Here is a 20,308-nt window from a genome sequence, read left to right as displayed (position 1 = left end):
AACGCCCTGAAAAATCTACTTTGGGGAAATTTTCTTATATTTTAAAACACAGATATATATAACCAGTTGAAATTTGAAAAGATTCCTCTCTGCCTCAGTGGAAAATACATTTGACTGTATAAAGAGGACCAGATTTCATGAATGCCTGTATTTGAAACAAAATATGTGATTACATACATTTTTCTCTTTAATTATATGTCTCTCACATCATTAATTTAACAGCTACCTAATTAAAATAAAAGCTACAATTTCTTGGTGAGAAGATTATTTGCAAAACTTAGAGAGAAGCTGAGCCTGATCAGAGTTTTGGAAATTTTAATTTGGAGTGGCTTTGACCATCATTCTGAGTTTTTTTGAAACTAGAGCAATCTCAGGTGCTTTCATTTATTGTGTTAGATATGTGAGTTATCAGCATGAATAACAAATACTCCATGGTCATCTAGCTAGAGCATGAGATACTTCAGCATAGAGAATGTGCTAACTTTTCATTTCTTCTTGTAGCTTGATGAACTCAAACAGGTTCACTGCTGTCCTCTAAGCCTTGCAAGAGCTGGGTGTTTAGTTTCTTTCCTAGTAACAGATCACTACAAATATCAAGTGTCTTATCAATTCCATGATAAAGACAATAATTAAAAAAGAGAAAGCAGCTAATAATAAAAAAATGTTAAAGGTAATAAGTATTCTTCTGTAAATGCTGTCTTTAAATTCTCCAGTTTCATTTTCAATGCAATATCTGTGATCAAATATTTTATTTTATTTAGATTTTAATTATTCTATGTTGAATGTTAGATATTTCAGTGAAGTCCTTGTGTTTTCTGTCACCCAAATTGTCTGAAATTTGACATCTTGATACAAATTAGTTGCACATGATATTGAAAGTAAATCCACATACACAATATAAAAACTTAATACCTCTGAAAAGAGAATACCTCTCAAGACTACTGACTCAGGCAAAGGCTGGCCTTCATGATACCAGAAACAGAGCTGTCTTCACACATTTAAACCATTGCCCACCTTATGCCTTATCCATACCTGAAATGGTTGGTAGGACTTCTTCTGCCAGGCTGATAACAAAATGCCCACTTTGCCCAAGCTAGAAAATTTGTTCAAGAGAATTGAACAAATTTGGTTTGAACACCACCAATCATTTTGGACAGATTTGGCTGAAGTGGAATTCTGGTACAGAGAGTTGGTAGCACCAGTTACAGCAAATAAATTTCTGGCAATAAAATTACAGCATTAAATGCATTGTGCAAAACCTGAAAATTAACTGTCTGAGATTTGCATTCATTTTCCTCATACCTGAAGGCTTGGGAGCAGCAAATCTTACCTTATTATATGAATGGACCTGCAAATTTCATAACAAAATTAAGTGTATTTATAGTTGGGAAAATGTCAATTTAAAATATGGGGTATTCCAGTCACTTTGTAAGGAAGTATTAATCAGTTGCTACTTAAGTTGATAAAGTGACAGAATTCAGCAATTGCAAAACTTTTGAGATGCTCCAACACCTTGAAAAATAATTCATTTTTATTTTGTGTATTTATCTTTTGTGCTTTCTTTATATGAACACCAAGTGTTTTGCTTGTATAAATGTTCTCAGAAAAAGCATTTTACCCAAGTTCTCTGAATGCACAGTACATATAAACACAATCCATCAATACAATTGTGGTTGAAATGAAAAGTTAGTAAATAATTGAGTTTGAGTTATCCTTGGTTATTTAGCTATATGTTGTTTCTTGTGGAACATTTAAAGTATTTGGAGAATTTTTCAAAGCATCCCACTACTTGAAGAATGACAAGTAATCAAACTTTCTATTGGAGTAGGTCAAAGGATGTTCTCTCATTGTAAGTACATTTTTCATTTTTAAGGCTTAGAATAATAGAATAAACTGCATGCTTGTTAGTTTATCCATAATAAACTGTGAAATGTTTTTAAAAACTGATTTCTGGGAAGGAATATGCATTCTGAAGCCTGGTCTTGTAAAGTAATAGCTCTCTTAATAAATTGCTGAACTCCTGAAAGAATGTAGAGCAGCAAACCCAAAATTATGGATTGGATGCTCATACTCAGAAACAGATCAATATTTAATGCAACTTTCAGAACATTCACAGTATTCTGAAGAAAAAAACAATTCTTAGACTCAACACGTATTATATTTTAGTACAGAATGTCCTAGACCTGCTACAATTACTGTATGTTTTAAGTCAGATTCTGCCATTGTTCTGTATAATATCTGCTTGAAAAATAGTCCCATTGTCATCCTGGGTGAAATCCTGAGTGTCCAATATGAGTCTGAATTAGAAGCCTCATTAGAGTGTACTTGGAACACAGGTTTGTGCCTTTGTCACACAGGCTGTGTGCCTAAGTTTAGGCAGCAATGTGAGTATTTGTAGAGTGCAACTGGAAAGTCTACTGAAATACTATTATGGACTCTGATCTACAAAAAATAGGAAATAGAGATTTTGATAGGTTGAAATAAAATCACTGTCACTAGAAACAATATTTTTTACAGTTGTATGAAAAGTTATGCACGTGGAAACTTTTGATCCAGCCCTGGGTTAGGATATCAAACACCTCTGAAGTTCATTTGTATTTAGATCTAGAAATATTTACCTGTCTCTTGCTCTTAAAAGTTTCACAGTAGATGCTTTACATCTTTAAATCTGATACATATTTTCACTGTCCATTAGCATGATTTTCACTAATAGAGTTTGATATTATACTAAAAATTATTATGTTAAATCTTACATTCTATTCTAAGTAAAAGATTTAATAGTTTCTCGGAGGAATCTGATCGCCTGTCATAACTAAAGAATGTCAACAGACAATATGGAATGTTAACAGAAGAAGAATGGAAAAGAATTAATACACAATGTTGAATAAATTCTTTATCTTTTTTTCTGATTTGGTAGCTGAATTTCATCTTGCTTTAACGAATTTGGCTGGAGATGGGTCAGCACAGAAAAAAAAAATAAAAGGTAAGATATGAGAAAAATCATCTGGGGGCTGAGAGATCATATGGTTTATACATTCAAGGAAGCTGTTTCATTTGGGAACTGAGATGTTTGCCAAGGAAGCAAATACTTAGAAAATAAAAATCTGTCAGGGGCAAATCTCAGTCTTAGGATTTAGAAGTTTTTTAGACCCTGAAGAAAAATCATATTTGTTGTTGATGTAGGAATAAAAGAGAAAGCAGAAGAGAACTCAGAAATGAAACAAAAGGGAAGATTTCTTTATTAGGGAAACAATAGGGAAAAAAATTATCTGCATACCTGAAATACAGTTTAGCATTTTTGTCATGGTATTGGTACTCTTGGCAAGATTGGTGTTGTGTTTCTGTTGGTTTGTTTTTAACTAAAGGGTTTACTTTAAAAAGGTCCTTCCATATTGTTTGGGATTGACTTTATTAGGGCACACGTGCCAGCCTCTACACTGTGTGATGAAGAATGATAAAATGCTTTCAAGTGGAACTGAGTGTATCAGGCTTTGAGACCCAGCTTCTACATAAAAGTGGGTTATTTGATTAGAGAGTCACTAAATCAAACCTGAAACCACAGTCTATGAAGACATATGTCTAGAGATACCTAGTTTCTATAAAATCAGACACAGACATTTTAAGTGCTGTTTCAGTTTAGGAAATAAATCCATTTATGCTAATCATTTTCAGATAACTTACATAGTACTTAATGGTGTATAAATAGCACTGTTGAATATGCACTTGGTAAATGTGAGGAGTTTTTAGATTCCAGGAATTTCTATTTCAGATAATCACAGTTTACAGGGATCCATTCAAAAAGTCTGCTCAGGCCAGTTGCTCTGACTTTTGGTAAATTTTTTTCACTACTTGAATTCCAAAACTGCTAGTTATTTCTTATTCAAGTGAAGACAAAAAAGGTCTACAATTCAGCTGATGCATTTTTTTTTACTTCCAGTTAAATAAGGATGTTCCTAGAAATATTCAGAAAAGTTGTCTTTATCTGTAATATTCTTTGTCCTTTCTTCAGTTCCTATTCTGCCAGTTATCCAGTTCACAGAGACATTTTAGTTGATAGGTTCAATTAAAGTATCTTTTAACATGAATGCACCTAAAGATGTGTCAACATTTATTGTCTTCCATGACTAAGTATTAATCCTTGCTAATACAGCAAAATTGAACACTTAATAGTATCTTCTGATTTACAATTTTTTTTCTAACACTAACAGGAAAGCTTTTATCTACATACTACTGGAAGTAAAAATCAGAAGATAAATAGTTTTGGGGTAGATTCATCATCCCTGGTGATTATCTTAGCCTGTGATAGTTGCAAATATGTTGATTTTAGAAGAATTTATCTCTGTAAGAATGAAGAAATTACCCCATACAGTGACTGTAACAAACCCAAACCTGCTTAATTTTTTTTTTCAAGTGAATATGTAGCTCCTCTCATTTACTTTGCAAAAACAGTTGCCTTGAAACAGCTGTCTATTTTACTCAATCTTCCATATTGTTCTATTTGTTTCAGTCAGAAAAATAGAGCATATAGTTAAGATTTAATTTCCTTATTTACTGAGTCTGTATGAGTGTAATACTTCTATTGAATACCTGTATAAGCTAATGTGAAGTGAGAGTAAGGCTTTCGCTCAGGTGTGCACAAGAATGCGCAGGAACAGCTACACAGTGTTGCAAAGAGCACTGATTAAATAAAGGGGGTTGACATATAGTACATGATTAGATTATAATTTCACTGCCAGTATATTTAACTTTCTCAAAGGATTCAGTCTGACAGTCTAGTTTGACTAGAGACAAAAAAGGTACATTTGATTAGAGAAAATATTTTGGTATGTGTCAACTGAGCAGTTAGTTACTTTTATTTCTTTCAAATGATCTGTCACCTACCTCAAAAGTCCTTAATTATTACTCGTTTTGCTAATTTTTTTGAATTTTCTTATATACATTTCATAATCTAAAGTGCTGAAAGAGCAGATAGAAGAAATTAGAGCCAGATTCTCAGATTTAGTACTTTATCCAAGGTGTGGTTTCATCAGTTTCAATGGAATTACTCATGGAATAAAGCACTAATATCATCTGAGTAAACATGTGAACTTGCTGTAATAAATCTTATGGTGATTTGCCAACAGCTATCTGTGTCATTGTTGTGCCTTACAGAATAAGAAAACAAATTACCATCTGTTACTGAAGAAAAGGGGCATGTAACATATAAATCGGCTACTAGAATATGATATGATCCCTCCTAACTCTGCTTCTTGGTATCAGTAAGCAGTAGTGGATGGAACGTGCAGAACAGATAAAATACCAGGTATTTGATGATTATGATAGAATATATTCAGAAAATATGTAATATGATATTTTTATGCCAATTTCATATGGTAAAATCTGAGAAGCTACCAAATAGAATCTTATTTTTCTTAATAACATTACTTGCTCCAAGTGAACTTGCAATATAATTTCCATGCTTTCTGAAAAACTCATCTTTAAAATGTTGAGACAGTCATGAATTAGCAGATGGACGTAACAGGATCTTCTCTAATCAAGCCCCTGGTACTCAGTCTGACTAAGCTTTATTGGAGCCCTTGTAAAATCTCATTTCACAGGCATCCCATGCCTTCTGCTGCTTCTCTAAAGTTTGTCCTTGACAAACCAGATAGGCCTCAACCCACAGGCTTATTATGACATTCAGCATTAGGAAAATAATCATTGTAGTATCAATTAATGAAATAAGAAGGAAGCCAGTTTTAATTTAATCATGTCAGAAAACAAGATATGTTCATCAAACACAATTACTTAAAGGTGCCTCAGAGAAGAAAATTGGGTCTTTGCCCTCTTTTTTCATTATGAAATATAAACAAGATCAGAAAGTTTGTTATTTTTCTTTAAATAAATGTTGCTTATATTCACATTGAATATTAAAAATCCAAATTAGTCTCTGTCTTGAAACATTTTGCAGGCAAACTAATTAACACCTTTGAGTAGCAGGCAGCATTTTTTAATGTCAAACAACATGTAAAGAAGAGTAAGATATGTTCTCATGTCATTGACATGAGTCACACATAGGCACGAGTACAGGACTGTCTCTACCTGATACTTTGGCAGACAAACTCAACTTTTCTGCAGCATTGGTTATAGAATATTTTTAAGCAGAGCCTGGCAATCATATTGATCATGGCAACAAGACTGACAGTGAATAAGCGTCACAAAAACTGTACATTAAAGGTCTGAAGTTCTCCAAAAACTGAAATGAGCTCTCAAACTTATCATTTGATCATACTGCTCAAGACATTATTCATCTAGCAGGGACAATTTTAAAAACCCAGGGGTATGAGTGAGTTACCTTCTAGTGTTTGCAGCCAGCCTGGAAACTGGTCCATAACTGGTCTAATAATATACATGCTTGCTTCTCAGCAAACCTGAAAGCATTTCCAATTGATTTTAGTGTGTTGAAATCAATGTCCTCATTATTCTCTGTGCTATCAACATCTACAGCATATCTGGAATAGGAGCAATAATGGTACCATTGCCATATTTATGAGGCAATAATAATGACTCTAGTGAAGTTAAACTGAAGATATGTAATAAAAGGAAGGATATATGCCAAGGAGTGTAATCATGGTGATTTTTTTCCTTATCCTGACTGAAGGAATATCTTTCTGTGAGCAGACAGATTTAGAAACAGATTCTGTGAAAGTGGAAGATAGAGAAAAGGGCAGTGTGTGATAACAACTGCTCTCTAGCTCTAAAGGGAACATTCTTAGCTGGATGGAAAAGGTGAAGATTACTATGTCATAAATTTTTAAAGACTCTCATTTTTTCCAGTGTTGTCACAAAACTGTATCTGTTTGTTGAATAAGGAAATTACAACTTTAAGTCGCTGGAAGCTACCACTGTCAGCAAGGATGCCAGTTACATTTTTGGAACAGTTTCTTACTACACCATCTGGATGCCTTTAGTACTAAGTCCAAAGATGAAATCACATGGGACCACTTTGTAACAGTCATACTTATTCAAGAATAGGAAACATTTTGCAATATTTATGTGCTGAGGTTTTTTTTCCTCCTCCATACACAAACACTCGACTAAATCCTCAATAATATACAAGTAAGCTGGATTTCTCAACTTTTTTTAATTCAGTTCTTTATCTGATCTTTCTTAGAGATTTTTAACAGTATATTGGATATAGATGACAGGATGTCACATCATGGTTTTAACATTGTGAGGCATTCAGAGAATAACCAGGCATCACTTCCTTGATTTTTCCAGTGTGACAGCTGTACTGCAGGCTTATATACATATTTATGTAAATGTTAAGTATTTTACTGTCTGGTAGTAAATTTTTTGCTTACATTTTCACAATACACCCTTTTCTTCTTCTATAAGTATACAATGAAAATACATGTTCAGACCAAATATTAATTTAATTGAAAACTTTTTGCTCAGCTCTTTTCAAGATCAATTCTTTTCAAAGAGTTGACTGTTGCTTTGCAGTATTGAAGACTTCAGTCTTCAAAGTAGTTGAATACTTGATGACTGAGGCTCATATCTGTTACAATCACATCACAACAGCTGTTTTTGTAATAACTTATAGCTTTTGCAATTTCCATGCTCAGCATCTGTTCTGAGGTTAGGCTAAATAGGTATGAATATAACTTCCCTGTGATGGGATATTACTGATAAATTTTCAGTTATGCAAGCAGGATCGTGGTTTTTCTCAGTTCTACCTCTTACCTATAGACTTTCCATATGCAAAACCAGAAAGAATAAAATATTATAAACTTATTTCTACTGTTTAACTTTATCTTCATTATAAATTCCAAATTCTCACTTGAGGAAATAGTTCTATTATGAAGTCAGCATGAAACTTTGAAGAAACTTCCAATTTTTCTGTATGTTTGTATGTCACATAAAATACTTGAGGGTTAATACAAATTGCTACAATTAGGCCTTTAAGCAGAAATCACTTCTACCCCCTAGATATTTTCATTACTGAAACTGTAATCAAAGGATTGTTCATGATTGTTGTTTTTTTCTTGGGGAAATACAATCTTAAAAATACATGAGGCTTTTTGGTGAGATATAGTTCACTAATAATTCCTGGAAATAAAATCACATACAGGCTATCTTAAACCAGAAAGCATTAAGATTTCTGGAACACTTATTAACTCTGGGTGGTTTTCAGATTATTTCAGTTTTTGTTTTTTTCAAGTAATCGGAAGTCTGTGCACAACACAATGTGCAGTTTTTTGTACAAACTTAAATGTTACCCTCAAATGTGGTCCAAACCTGTGTATAGAGGGACAGGATGTTCTTTTGCTATGCCCTCACCTCACAAAAAATAGTACTTCAATCTGTGCATTACCATAGCTGTAGTTCCTTTGAAATTGATGTGCTTGTATCCATGTAGACAATAAGACAAAAGGAGAAATTGCTTGCAATGTGACAGGATGCTTTATGAAGCAATAGGATACAGTAATATGTTACACAAATAAAGTTATTTATATGGCTAATTCTGACAAAAACAGAATAAATGAGATTTTAAGATTTATGCTTTAACAGCAGTTGTTAATTTTGTTTCAGAATCAAAATCTTGAATTGCCAGTGCATCCTACTGTGCCAGTAGAATTTTCAGTTTCACTGAAATTGCAACTTCAGGGAAAAAAAAGGCAAAAAAACAGAAACCCAGAAAATTTTCTTTGCATGCAGTCAACATTATTTGTCTCTAGAAAAAAAGGATCAGAATATTTTTTGATACATTTGCTACATGGGTATTGAACTTAGAACTGAATGTTTTGTGTAAAGAATGGAAAATAATTATTGGCTTTCTGCGCCTCTACCTCCTCCCTTTGTTCTTATTTTGCATTAGATTGCATTTACATCTCAGTTCATGAGAAACAATCGAGAAGTGGATCTCTGTCTCATTTATTAACTTTGTTATGATGACTGAACACTAGTGGAATATCCAGAAGTATCAGTTATATAATAAGATTATGTGATAAAGGTCTTCAAAAGAAATGCAATATATTTTGAGAATGAGGATCATTTCAATGGCAAACATTTCTTTCTGAGCAGAGAAGAAAATGTGTGTTTCCAAATAAGTAAAAAATAAAATAAATAAATTTTAAAAAGAATAAGAAAGAGAAATGCTTAATTATGCTTTTGTGTTTTATTTCCTGTTTCTGACTGTGTCAGCAGCAATCAGCTACAAGCTGGACGTCAACAGATAAGTTCTCTGCTACTTTCAATGCTTTCCAACCCCATATTTTGGCAAAATAAGCTTTAAAAATGCATAAAAACATTTATCTCAAGTCAGGAAGTTTCTTCAAAATGGCATTTTCAAAATCCTTAAGTTATAAACAAAAAAAAAAAAATGACCTGTGATTTGCAATGCCAAATGAAATGAATAGGTAGGACAAGCAGATGCTAAGCACCTCTGAAAAATCAGTCTATCAAACTCAGTGCCCATTGTCTTCCAGAAATGTAAAACAGAAAAACAGAAATAACAGAAATGCTCTACAAGTTGGTGGACTTATGCATAATTCACTGAAATTTCTAAGATGTTCAGATATTTTAGTGCTGAATACTTACAGCTACAATGGTAAATAATAGAAGTAAGCAGAATTACTTATTAATTTATGTGATGTTGTTTCTCTTTTCATTTGTCTCTGCTGAATAGGACTAAACATTAGATGAGTTTGAACAGCAAAATAACTGGTATTTTTCTTCTTAAAAATACATTGTATGGAATTTAAAATCTGAATTTAAAATGTTTGTGAGTATGTGAAAAAAAAAATTGTCTTTTTCAATGTGTAGACAACTTCAGTTAATAGTACTGATAGCTGTGAATTTCAGTTATTAGATATACATTAACAAAATAAACTTACACATCATTATTTTTTACTTTTAGTTTTAGTCTCCTACTTTATGTTGAATAAAAGGCATAAGCTGAAGAGATTTATTTCTAGTTTAGACTCTGCTTAGATGTTATGTGCTGTATCAAATAAAAATCTTCTTGTGTTTTCTTGTCCAGGAGAAACACAGAAAGTTATTTGGAAGACATTCTCTCAGTGATTTCACTTTTTATGCCACTTTTTCATATTTGCTACTTCAGTAAAAATGGCTTTAGAAGAATTGTAGTGTGAAAGAGTTGAGTTCCCATCCCCACCAGAAAAAGGCTTTGAAGTACTATACCATCACTGAATAGCACCAATAAGGCATGGCACTTATGAGACATATTGTTACAGTGAGCTCCTGGACACCCTTTTGCCCCCCTTCCCTAGGGCCTCTGTGGCTCTGATCATGATAACCCCTGGATCCTCCTCCCTGCCCCAACGGGGTTGGCGGGGAGCCAGGAGAGCCCACCCTGTCCAAAACCTATATAGACCCCTGAAACTTCCTGCTCTTTCTCTTTTGCCCCGCTCTCCATGGACACCACAGAATAAAGAGAGCTGTTCCAACTTCCCCGGGGTAAGAGCCTCTTTTGAATACTTTTCCCTCTCCTGTTATTTCCTCCCCTCACAGCCCCATATCTCTGAGCTGGTCGGATCCTAGAGGGGGCTGCGTGGAGGGGGGGAAAACCATAGAAATTACAACATATACACCAGATACACACAGAAAGCTTGTGTCCTTTTTCACCTCTTCTACATCAAATGCCACCCTCACATTTTGTACTAGTCACAAAAACAGGGTCATCCCTTCCTCTCTTGAGTGTCTGTCATCCTCCCTTTCAAACACTATGCAGACATTCTGTCTCACAGCCTCGGACAAATGAAGTCATCTTACCTGTTGCCCTGATTCTTGAGTTTTTCTAAAGCCTTCTGAGTTTACATTCTATTGGGAAACTTTCCCACACAGTTTCTGTAAATAACGTGTTGTTTTGCATTCCTTCATGGGGGTAGAGAGACTTAATGTACTGGTGGTTTGTCCAATGTCTTTGGAGAGGTGACCCATTCACTCTCCAATCCACTGTCACCTTTAGAAAAGTATAAAAGTTAAAGTCAGAAAATAAACTTTCTCTTTTACCTTGCAAAGTGGCAAGTAGCTTGCGTTGTGCTTTCTCGTGTCCTATAGCAACACTTACCTGTAACAACATAGACAATTTGCACTAGTTGAAATGGGATTAATCAGATTGCTAGGGTCGTACTACCTGACTTTCATATTTCTCAGTTTCTTCTCTCCTCTGATGCTTTCAGTTTTAGCTTTCATATTTTTCAGATTCTGTACTGAATTGGTGTGTCGCTCTGAACCTCATATAGAGTGTTGGCAGGTTCTCTTCACAGTTTCGTTAGACAAAACAATCCTTTTCCAGCCCCAGAATCCAGAACATCGTTGCAGTTTCAGACCTCAGAAAGTATAAAGAAAAGCGAACTGGGCAGAGCAGAACTGGGAGAATGTGACTTCATAACCTGAAGCTCTAATTGGACAATTAACCCCAATATGCAAATGGACCAAACTCATAAAAGTGTGAAAACTCATGGCCCAGTGTCCCTCTTGAGTGGAGCCTTGGCCAGGCTCTTGTACTGCCCAAGGTGCCTTTGAAGGCCTTTTTAGTAAATACCTACTTTGTTTTTTTACTCTTTCTAACCTCTGTTCTAGGTAGCCTCTCAAGGCATCACTCTCATAGTATGACTGGCCATTAATCACTCTTCCTCTGCGTTAATAAGTTGATTTTGAATGAAAAGGGCAGAGTTTTTGGCTGAATAGTCTGGCAACAGCTTCAGTGTTTTAGTGCAAAAGGTCAGATACTCTTAATTTTGGAGTGTGGTGTATTTCAGTTTATCTTTGGCTTCAGCTATTGGTGGCTTCCTTTATTAGTTGTGGCAGATTATATCAAAGTCACAGCACTAATTGTAAGTATATTGTCACTAATCATGTAAATTATGTGAAAATATTTTGCCTGTTCGCAATGAAGGAATAAAGATCTCAGCAAGTATGCTGTTTAGAATAGTAGCCATCATTCTGCAAGGGTTGTTTGCAAGCTTACAACATTTTAGAGCAGCTATAATGTGTTAAAAAACATGCAATTTTATTTGTGGGAAAACATGCAAATATGTCTACTCATTCTGAACCTCTAGTCTTCAGTTTTGTCTGTTTCTATGTGAGTAACTTTTCTCTTGAGAGTCTGCTTCTATCCATATTTAAGCAACAGAGATGGGCCACTCAGCATTTGTTTTGGTGGCTTGACTTCTTCTAATGGAACACACTCCTCTCTGCTGTGTGTCAGAGAGAAAAAAAAGCAGGTGATAAGATTCATGGATTTAGAAAAACACCCAAAACAGTCTAATAGGTGGAACAAAAGGTACATGTGAATTATTTCCTTCTTTCCATGAGGAGAGAGAGGTCTAATCACTTCATCGAAAGCAGGACTTCAGAATGAATAACAGTTATTTAGAAATAAAATGCTTTACCCATCAACTTCCCTGGATTTGTGTTTTGTTTTGGTGCGTTTTTTTGGTGGTTTTTTTTGTTTTGTTTTGTTTTGTTTCTTTGTTTTTTGTTGGATGCAACATCCTATGGTACACAATATTGCTTGATCACTTGTCATAGTTGTGTCCTCCCAGCCTCTTGCTCACCTCCAGCATACTCACTGCAGCAGCAGAGTGGGAGAAAGATAAAGCCTTGACTCTGTGCAGCTATTGTCGAACCACAGCCAAAACACTGCTGTGTTATCAACACTGTTTAGTCACAAGTCAAAGCACAGCACCATACTGGCAGCTGAGAGGAAAGTTGCTTCCATCTCATCCAGTTCTGGAATAGGTGGGGACCAAAAGAAGACTAGAAGGCTCACTGGTTCTTTCTTTTTCCCTGTGACAGTTCTGGGTTGATGCTCGCTGCATTAAAAGGTGGATAGAACATGAATTTTCAGAACAATTTTCTTTGTCAGGCTCTGCTCTTAAAATAATATTATTTCACCATGAAGACTGCAGTATTGGGATTGGCAGGGGAGATAGCAAGATAGTAAAATAGCATACTGAAAGATAGTATCTTCAGTAAGTACTCTGTGCTCTCTGGAATAGCTTTCAAGGATTGTTGCTCTAGCATAGTGCCACAGAAATTAAGCAACTACCATATATGTAGAATTTCATTTGACATTTTCAGTTCTCTATGTATCTTTAAATGTAGGTACAAACTAGTAACATTAATTAAAGAGCAGTGGTGCTTCTCTTTCCCAGCACTGAGCCAGGGCTCCATTTCAGAATTATATCAGTGGTGGGTGAGGGAGATTGCCAGCTGGGCTGGAGACTCTCAAACCACAGAGCAGTCAGAAGAGGTATTTTATCACAGCAAGGTGTTCCACTTGTCTATTATCTAGAGAAGTGTGAAATAACTACATAAAATGTCAGAGATTTAAAATGCACAATGGCTGCTGCAAATTTAAATTATGTTAAAAATCAGAAAGTGAAAGACCACATACCTAGGTGAAAATTGAAACTATAGTTGTTGTAAATCTTTTGGATGAATCTTCATTGGGTACTGTATCATGTTTGTATAACTGGATTTTGGTAGTGAGGGGACTACAGGGATGACATCAGTGAGACACAGTCAGAAGTTTCTGCCATGTCTGACAGAGCCAGTGCCAGCTCCAGGACAGACCTGCTTCTGGCCAAGGCCAAGGCAACCACAGGTGGTGATAGCACCTCTGGGGTTACATAGCTAAGAAACAAGAAAGAAAAGTTATTGAGCAATTTTAATTGTGGCCAGAGAAGAGTTGGGTAAGAACATGTGAGAGGAACACCTACTCACACATCAAGGTCAGTACAGAAGGAGGGGAGGAGGTGCTACAGGTACTGGAGCACAGATTCTCCTGCAGCCCATGGTGCAGCCCATGGTGAGGCAGCAGTGCCCCCACAGCCCTTGCAGATCCATGGTTATGCAGAGACCCACTTGCAGCCTGTGGAGAAGATCCACACTGGAGCAGGTGGATTCCTGAGGGGAGGCTGTAACCCTGTGGGGGACCTGCAGACCTATGGAGAGAGGATCAAATGCTGGAGATGTTTTCCTGGTACGATTTGTGATTTCTGTGGGGTACCCACACAGGAGCTGGCTGTGCCTGAAGGACTGCATCCTGTAGAAGAATGACCCACGTTGCAGCAGTCTGTGAAGAATTGTTACCTGTGGGATGGAGTCATGTCGGAGAAGTTAATGGAGAACTGTCTCCTGTGTAAGGGACCCCACACTGGAGCAGGGGCAGTACTCCTCTCCCTGTGCAGTGGCAGAAACATGAGGTGAACCAACCATAACACCTAATCCCTGTCTCCCTGCACTACTAGTGGGAAGGAGGTAGGTCTGGGAAGGAGGGAGGAGTCAGGGGAAAGATTTTAAGATGTATTTTCTTCTCTTTATCCTTCTCTGATTTTGTTGGTAATAAATTGAATTAATACCCCCAAGTTCAGCCTGTTCTGTGACTGTACTTGATGAGTGATCTCTCCCTGTCCTTATTTTCACTCATGACCCTTTAACTGTATTTTCTTTCACCTGGAGCTGGAGCTTTCACCTCCTTTTCAGAAGGAGCTGATAGGGTCTCTTTCATGGGTACCTGGCATCCAGCTAGGGTCAATACACAATAGTCTTTTTGGTGCTGAAAACTGGGAATGAAACAGGGACCTTTAGGGACCTTGGAATTTTTAGTCTACCTAGACATTCTAATAAAAAATAAAATATTCATCATTTATATGTTGTATTAACCACAAGACAATTTCATTGACACCACTTGTAAAGTTTAAAGTTAGATTGGTCTCTAAACATACCATTGTTAAGCATTTTCTTTTTGTGTCTGTCTTCCTCTGTTTGTCTGTCTTCCAGATCCGTACCTTCTTTTACTTCTTCCAAAGGAATTAACTGCTAACAAGAGCTCTTAGGTTTGTCAGCTAAACTTCACAGACAGTTTAACAAGCTACTTTTACAAATCTTCTTAGAGAAAATCTTGTTTCAAATTACATAATTTGCATTTGAATTTATAATGCTGAAGTAATCTTAGTTTACAGGTCTATAGGAATAAGAATAATAACAAAAAAATAAATGTGAGCTGTGCAATGAACATCCCATCATTTTCAAGAAGAAAAAGCTGCAGTTTAAAGATCAACTGTTGACAGAAACATGGTTTGTGATCAAACAGCTGGAGGAAATCCTGAGCTAAAAGATGTCTTTTGTTAAGCATCTTACAAGAATTAGCCATACATTTGCATAGCTAATCCAAGTTACTGATCTTCAAAAAGACATGACAACATAACACATGGGCTGTAACTTGTTAAAATGCCCATAAATCATTATGACATGAATAATAAACTTAACTAAATGCATGGTTGTCAGTTCTATAGGATTAAAAAGTGCATTTGAAGGGTTTAATTTAAAGGGTTCATATAAATATCCCTAAGGCCTCACATTAATGCACAAGTTGTTTTGCAAATTTGCTTTTTAAATTGCCAGTGACAGCAAAAAGAGAATTTATTTTTTTCCTTTGGATAAAGCCTTTACACAAATGCTATAAAGCCTTCATGCCATGGTGACTAAAACTAGATCTAATGAAGAAATTAGGCACATACAACTTAGGTTCTGCAATGTTTTAATGGTTAACCCCTCATTAACAGAAGTTCAGAAAGAGATACTGAGTTTTCTTCAGATAAATAGGGCGTTCAGATTCCCACACCATTCATTTGAAAATCTAGATGTTCATCAGGGAATTTTGGTTAGTTTTCATTCACTCTGAAACCACAGAATGATAGGATGCTAGGAAAATTGCTCAGACAAAGTTGTTCAGGGCTCTATCCTGAAAACTTTGAACCGTGAAAATCTTCAAGAATGGAGAAAGCACAGCCTCTCTGGACTGCCTCTTCAACTGCTTGGCTGTCTTCAGGGTGAAAGAAAGTTTCCTTACAAAATATTGTTTTTCTCTGCACTTGCTGTCTCTCATTTCCCCACTATGCACCACAGCAAAGGTGACTCCATCTTGTCAATAAGCTATACAGAGGTACCAGCAGACTGCATTTATTTCTACTCATGCCATTTCTCCTCTAGGCTGAACAAGCTTGGTCCCTCAGACTCTCCTCACAAAAAAGGTGTCATAGACCTCAGCCAACTTGAGGACCCTCCCTCCCTCCTGTGCTGGAGGGATCCCATAGCTTGGAGTATACAGATGGGAACTTAGGAGTGCTGAGCAGATGAGGATAATCCTTCCACTCAGTGTCATGGCTGTGTTCCTGTGAATAACTCCCAGTGTGCTGTTGGCCATCTCTGCACCTGGGCACACTGCTGGCTCATGCACAGCTGGTATTTTCCAAGGCCTCCAGGTTCTTTCCATTCACCTGTGCCCATGCTCCCTTGCCAAGGGAAGCACTGACTTTGTTGTAAAGTTCAATACTATTAACTATGAAATAACACGCCTAGTATTACTTCTCAAAAGACTGATAATGAAAATAAGATTATTAAATCTGCAGATGAACCAGCAATCAATCACTACTAGATGCTCTAGCTAGCAGAGTATTGAACTACAATCACATACTTTCTGCATTTTTGGTGTGGTGCCTTAATTTTATCTAAATCCCATTTTAGATTAATACATCTTTTACTAAATGATTAATGATAGCTTCTAAACATATGGTCTTATAGAAGAACATTTGACATTCACTATTTGGCACTACAGTGTTCTTAGTTTAAATCAAGTCTTCTAAGATACTTCCTTTGTTGTTGCTTCATGGTTGTGTTTGTCTAACAGTGTTGGTTTTCCTCAGACAGTTTTCTGGCAAGGCATATCACTCTGGTCCACCTCAGCTATCAATAAACTAGAATGTAGCATTTCTGCATCCACTCTAAAAGCAAAGTACACTGCTGGGATTTAGCCTTCCACAGGAAATTTATTTCTGGAATTACCCAGAAATGAACAGATAAATATACTGCCACTGTTCAAAGAAATGAAAAAAGCAGAAACATTACTAATTTTCATAACCAGTTTTAAAGCAAATATGAGGAAAAAGCCTTCCAGAAGGAATCTAAAATTATTCTCTGTCTAAATTAAAATCATCTTTCTGACATTGTGTTCAAATAGTGTACAATGTGAATTAAAATAAAATTCTCTAAATCCATAGAAATCAGGCACTATCATTATATATATCTCTTCTAGTGGCTAATAAAACATTGAAATATGGCCTTAGTATAAATTTTACAAATGTTTGCCCTAAGTTGTCTTTAGAGTTTGAGAATTTTTTTTTTACTTACAGTCTAATTTGGGAATTGTAACAACATTTGAGTAAGTCTGAGGCTATTTGTAGGTTTTGTTGGTTTGTTTTGATGGGTTTTTAAGGTGAAGGTAATTGTTCAAGGGTGTTCCCTGAGAGGACTTTACAAAGAAAAGAAAGATAGAATAGAATGAAATGCTGGGATCAGAAAATGTCATAATGGAGTCTTCTTTCTTCATTATTTTTAGCAATTTTTCCTTCTCTTCTTGCCATCTACAGAAAAATCCTGGATGTTTATATGGTATTTGTTGTATCTTGTATTGCAAATAAAAAATGGTAGCCTGGTCTGGCAATTTTCAAGCAAAACAGATATTTCAGTACCTGCTTTTTTTTTGGGTCAATTTTTTTTATTGATGGCATCTGACAATTTCTGAGCTAATGATATTAAATGAAAGCAACTGAAACTTTATCAAAGTCTTTGAGGATTTGTTGAAGTGTTATAAAAAATGGCCAGGTTTTTTTCACTACTCTTCCTATAATGAGATTTTGGTTACAGATGCGGAATATTAAAAATCAATATAATGTGGAATACTCAAACAGGCCAGTGTCAGATAAACAAAAAATTATGAACAAAGAAAATAGGGTTTAAATCTTCAAATAAAAAGAACCTAGTCAGTCATCAAGAGAATGGCATATGCAGATTAAAAAGGAGATAAAGAAAATCCTTCAAAAGAGAAATAAACCTCCACATTACAGTGGTCTAAAAGTTTTAGAAGTAGGCCAAGAGAGAATTTTTACAGACGTATTTGATACCATTGTAAACTAATATAAGAACAATGAAAGATTTATTCCTTTTTTGATTCCAAGTCAACCAAGAACACCTACAATTATTGTACATGATTTTTTAAGTTTGTTTATTTAACCAAGAAATTCAGTGCCTAAATCTTTTACTTTTTTCCAGTAGGTTTCTTGGCTGATAAAGCACCACTTCTTCTTCACCTATGCTTTGGATTTGACATAGGCTGTTGAATTGAAACTTGCTTATTTTTTTTTTTAGCCAGTGTATATACAGGAAAAAGTACTTATATATTTTTCTTACAGAAGTTTAAGTTGTTCATTTGTTACTTTTTTATTTACTTATCTGTGTTTGTTTAAGCAAAGGTGGCCTGTGGGTTTGGAATATTTTTTTCCTCTAGTTCAAGCTCTTGTCAAATTAGAGATTTGTATTTCATCAAAATATGCTAATATGATATTCTTCTCCCTACTCTCCTACCAGATCTAGCATTGAAATTTTATGCTTTAAAGTGAAACTGCTTGTACTGATTTGGCAAAGACTGGTTTTTGGTATCAAGGGGGCCACAAAGACTGCTCCTGTGAGAAGCTGCTGGAAGCTTCCACCATGTCCCTCAGAGCCAATCCCTGGTGGCTCTGAAGATGGACATGCTGCTGGCCAAGTCTGGGCCGATTAGAGATGTTGGTAACACCTCTGTGATAACAAATTTAAGGAGAAAATCAAAACAAAATGTGGCATGCAATTTTAATTCCAGACAGAGAAGAGGAGGAGGTGAGAACTCGTGAGGGAAGCCACATGGAGACACCAAGGTCAGTGGGGAAGGAGGGGCAGGAGGGGCTCCAGGCGCCCGAGCTGAGATTCCCCTGCAGGCTGTGGTGAGACCATGGTGAAGCAGCTGTGCCCCTGCAGACCGTGGGGATCCACAGGGGATGCAGAGATCCACCCGCAGCCTGTGGGAGAGGCGCCCATGCCGGAGCAGTGGATGCCTGGAGGAGGTTGTGATCCAGTGGGAGACCCAGTAGAGAGAGGGGGCCCTGCTTCCAGGCTGGAGCAGCCTGGCCTTGGAGGACTGTACCCTGTGGAAGAGAGAACCACACTACAGCAGCATTGGGAGGACTCTCTGCCCATGGGAGGGACTCACATTACAGTAGGTGTGGTAGGGCTGCTGCTTGTGAGAGTGGAACCACACTAGGGAAGTTCACAGAGATCTGTCTCCTGTGGGAGGGACCCCATGGCCTCACAGGGGAAGGATTCCTCTCCCAGAGCAACAGAAGAAAATCTCAGTGAACAAAGCCCCCATGCCCTGTCTACCTGTGCTGTTAGTGGGAAGGAGGGAGGGTCTGGGGGGAGAAGGTATTTTAAAGGCTTATTTTACTTCTCATTAGTCTCCTGTGATCCTGAAAGTAATACATTCACATTGCAACTAAAGTAAAGCCTGTTTTGCCCTTAAAATATTTTCTCCTTGTCCTTATCTCACTCATGAACTCTTCATTAATTTTTTTTCTTTTTTTTTTTTCCCTCTCCTCTACTCAGCTGTGGCAGGGGAGGGTGAGTGAATGATTCTCATGGGTGCCTGGAGTAGGGCTAGCATCAAATCATGACACTGGTTTACTAAATTCTTTGACAAGCATTCTGATTAGAAATGCATTACTTACTTAGGAGAATTATTTATCATGAGAACCTGAAGGAATTATTTCAAACTGAAAAAAATCAATACAACAGCAACAACAAAAAATTAAAACTGGAGGTCATTTAATAACAAATAAGAGCAACATCATGACTCTTATACAAAAAGTTATAAAATGGCACAGCCCATTTCTATTCAACACCAAGTCTGGTATCACAACCTAATTTTTAGAAATATTTAAAAGTTGCTTTTGTTCTCTTGTGCTAAAGCAATCTTTCAATGCTGTAGCAATTAGACAAAAAAAAAATAATTTTAATTTATTCTTTAACTTCTTATGCAGGTTAGAACCTTCCACAAATACAAAAAGTATTTTGATATGTCTGATGTTACCATATTTATGCCATGAAAGAAGTGCTGCCAAGAAAAATTATTCCTGTTGAAGATTGTTGTGATGTTTTTGATGTGGCATTCTGCCTTTTTTATTTTTTAACTTGGAAACAGTGGTGTTGGAGTGAATATAGGATGGCTGAACAGACAGTCAATGGCTTAACAACAGGACTGTGGGAGATCGAGAGCATGAGAATGTAAGACTGTCTATTCAAAGCAACCACAATACATGCTACTCTTTTTATAGTCACATTGAAGTTGAAAAAACTTACTCTTTTCAGTGACTTCATGGGATTCACATATCACCAGCTGTTACTCTTCATTGACTCAACAATT

Source organism: Taeniopygia guttata, chromosome 2, assembly GCF_048771995.1.
Source record: "Taeniopygia guttata chromosome 2, bTaeGut7.mat, whole genome shotgun sequence".
Taxonomy (NCBI): domain Eukaryota; kingdom Metazoa; phylum Chordata; class Aves; order Passeriformes; family Estrildidae; genus Taeniopygia; species Taeniopygia guttata.
The sequence above is the reverse complement of the archived record's forward strand: the minus strand, read 5'-3'. Positions refer to the sequence as shown.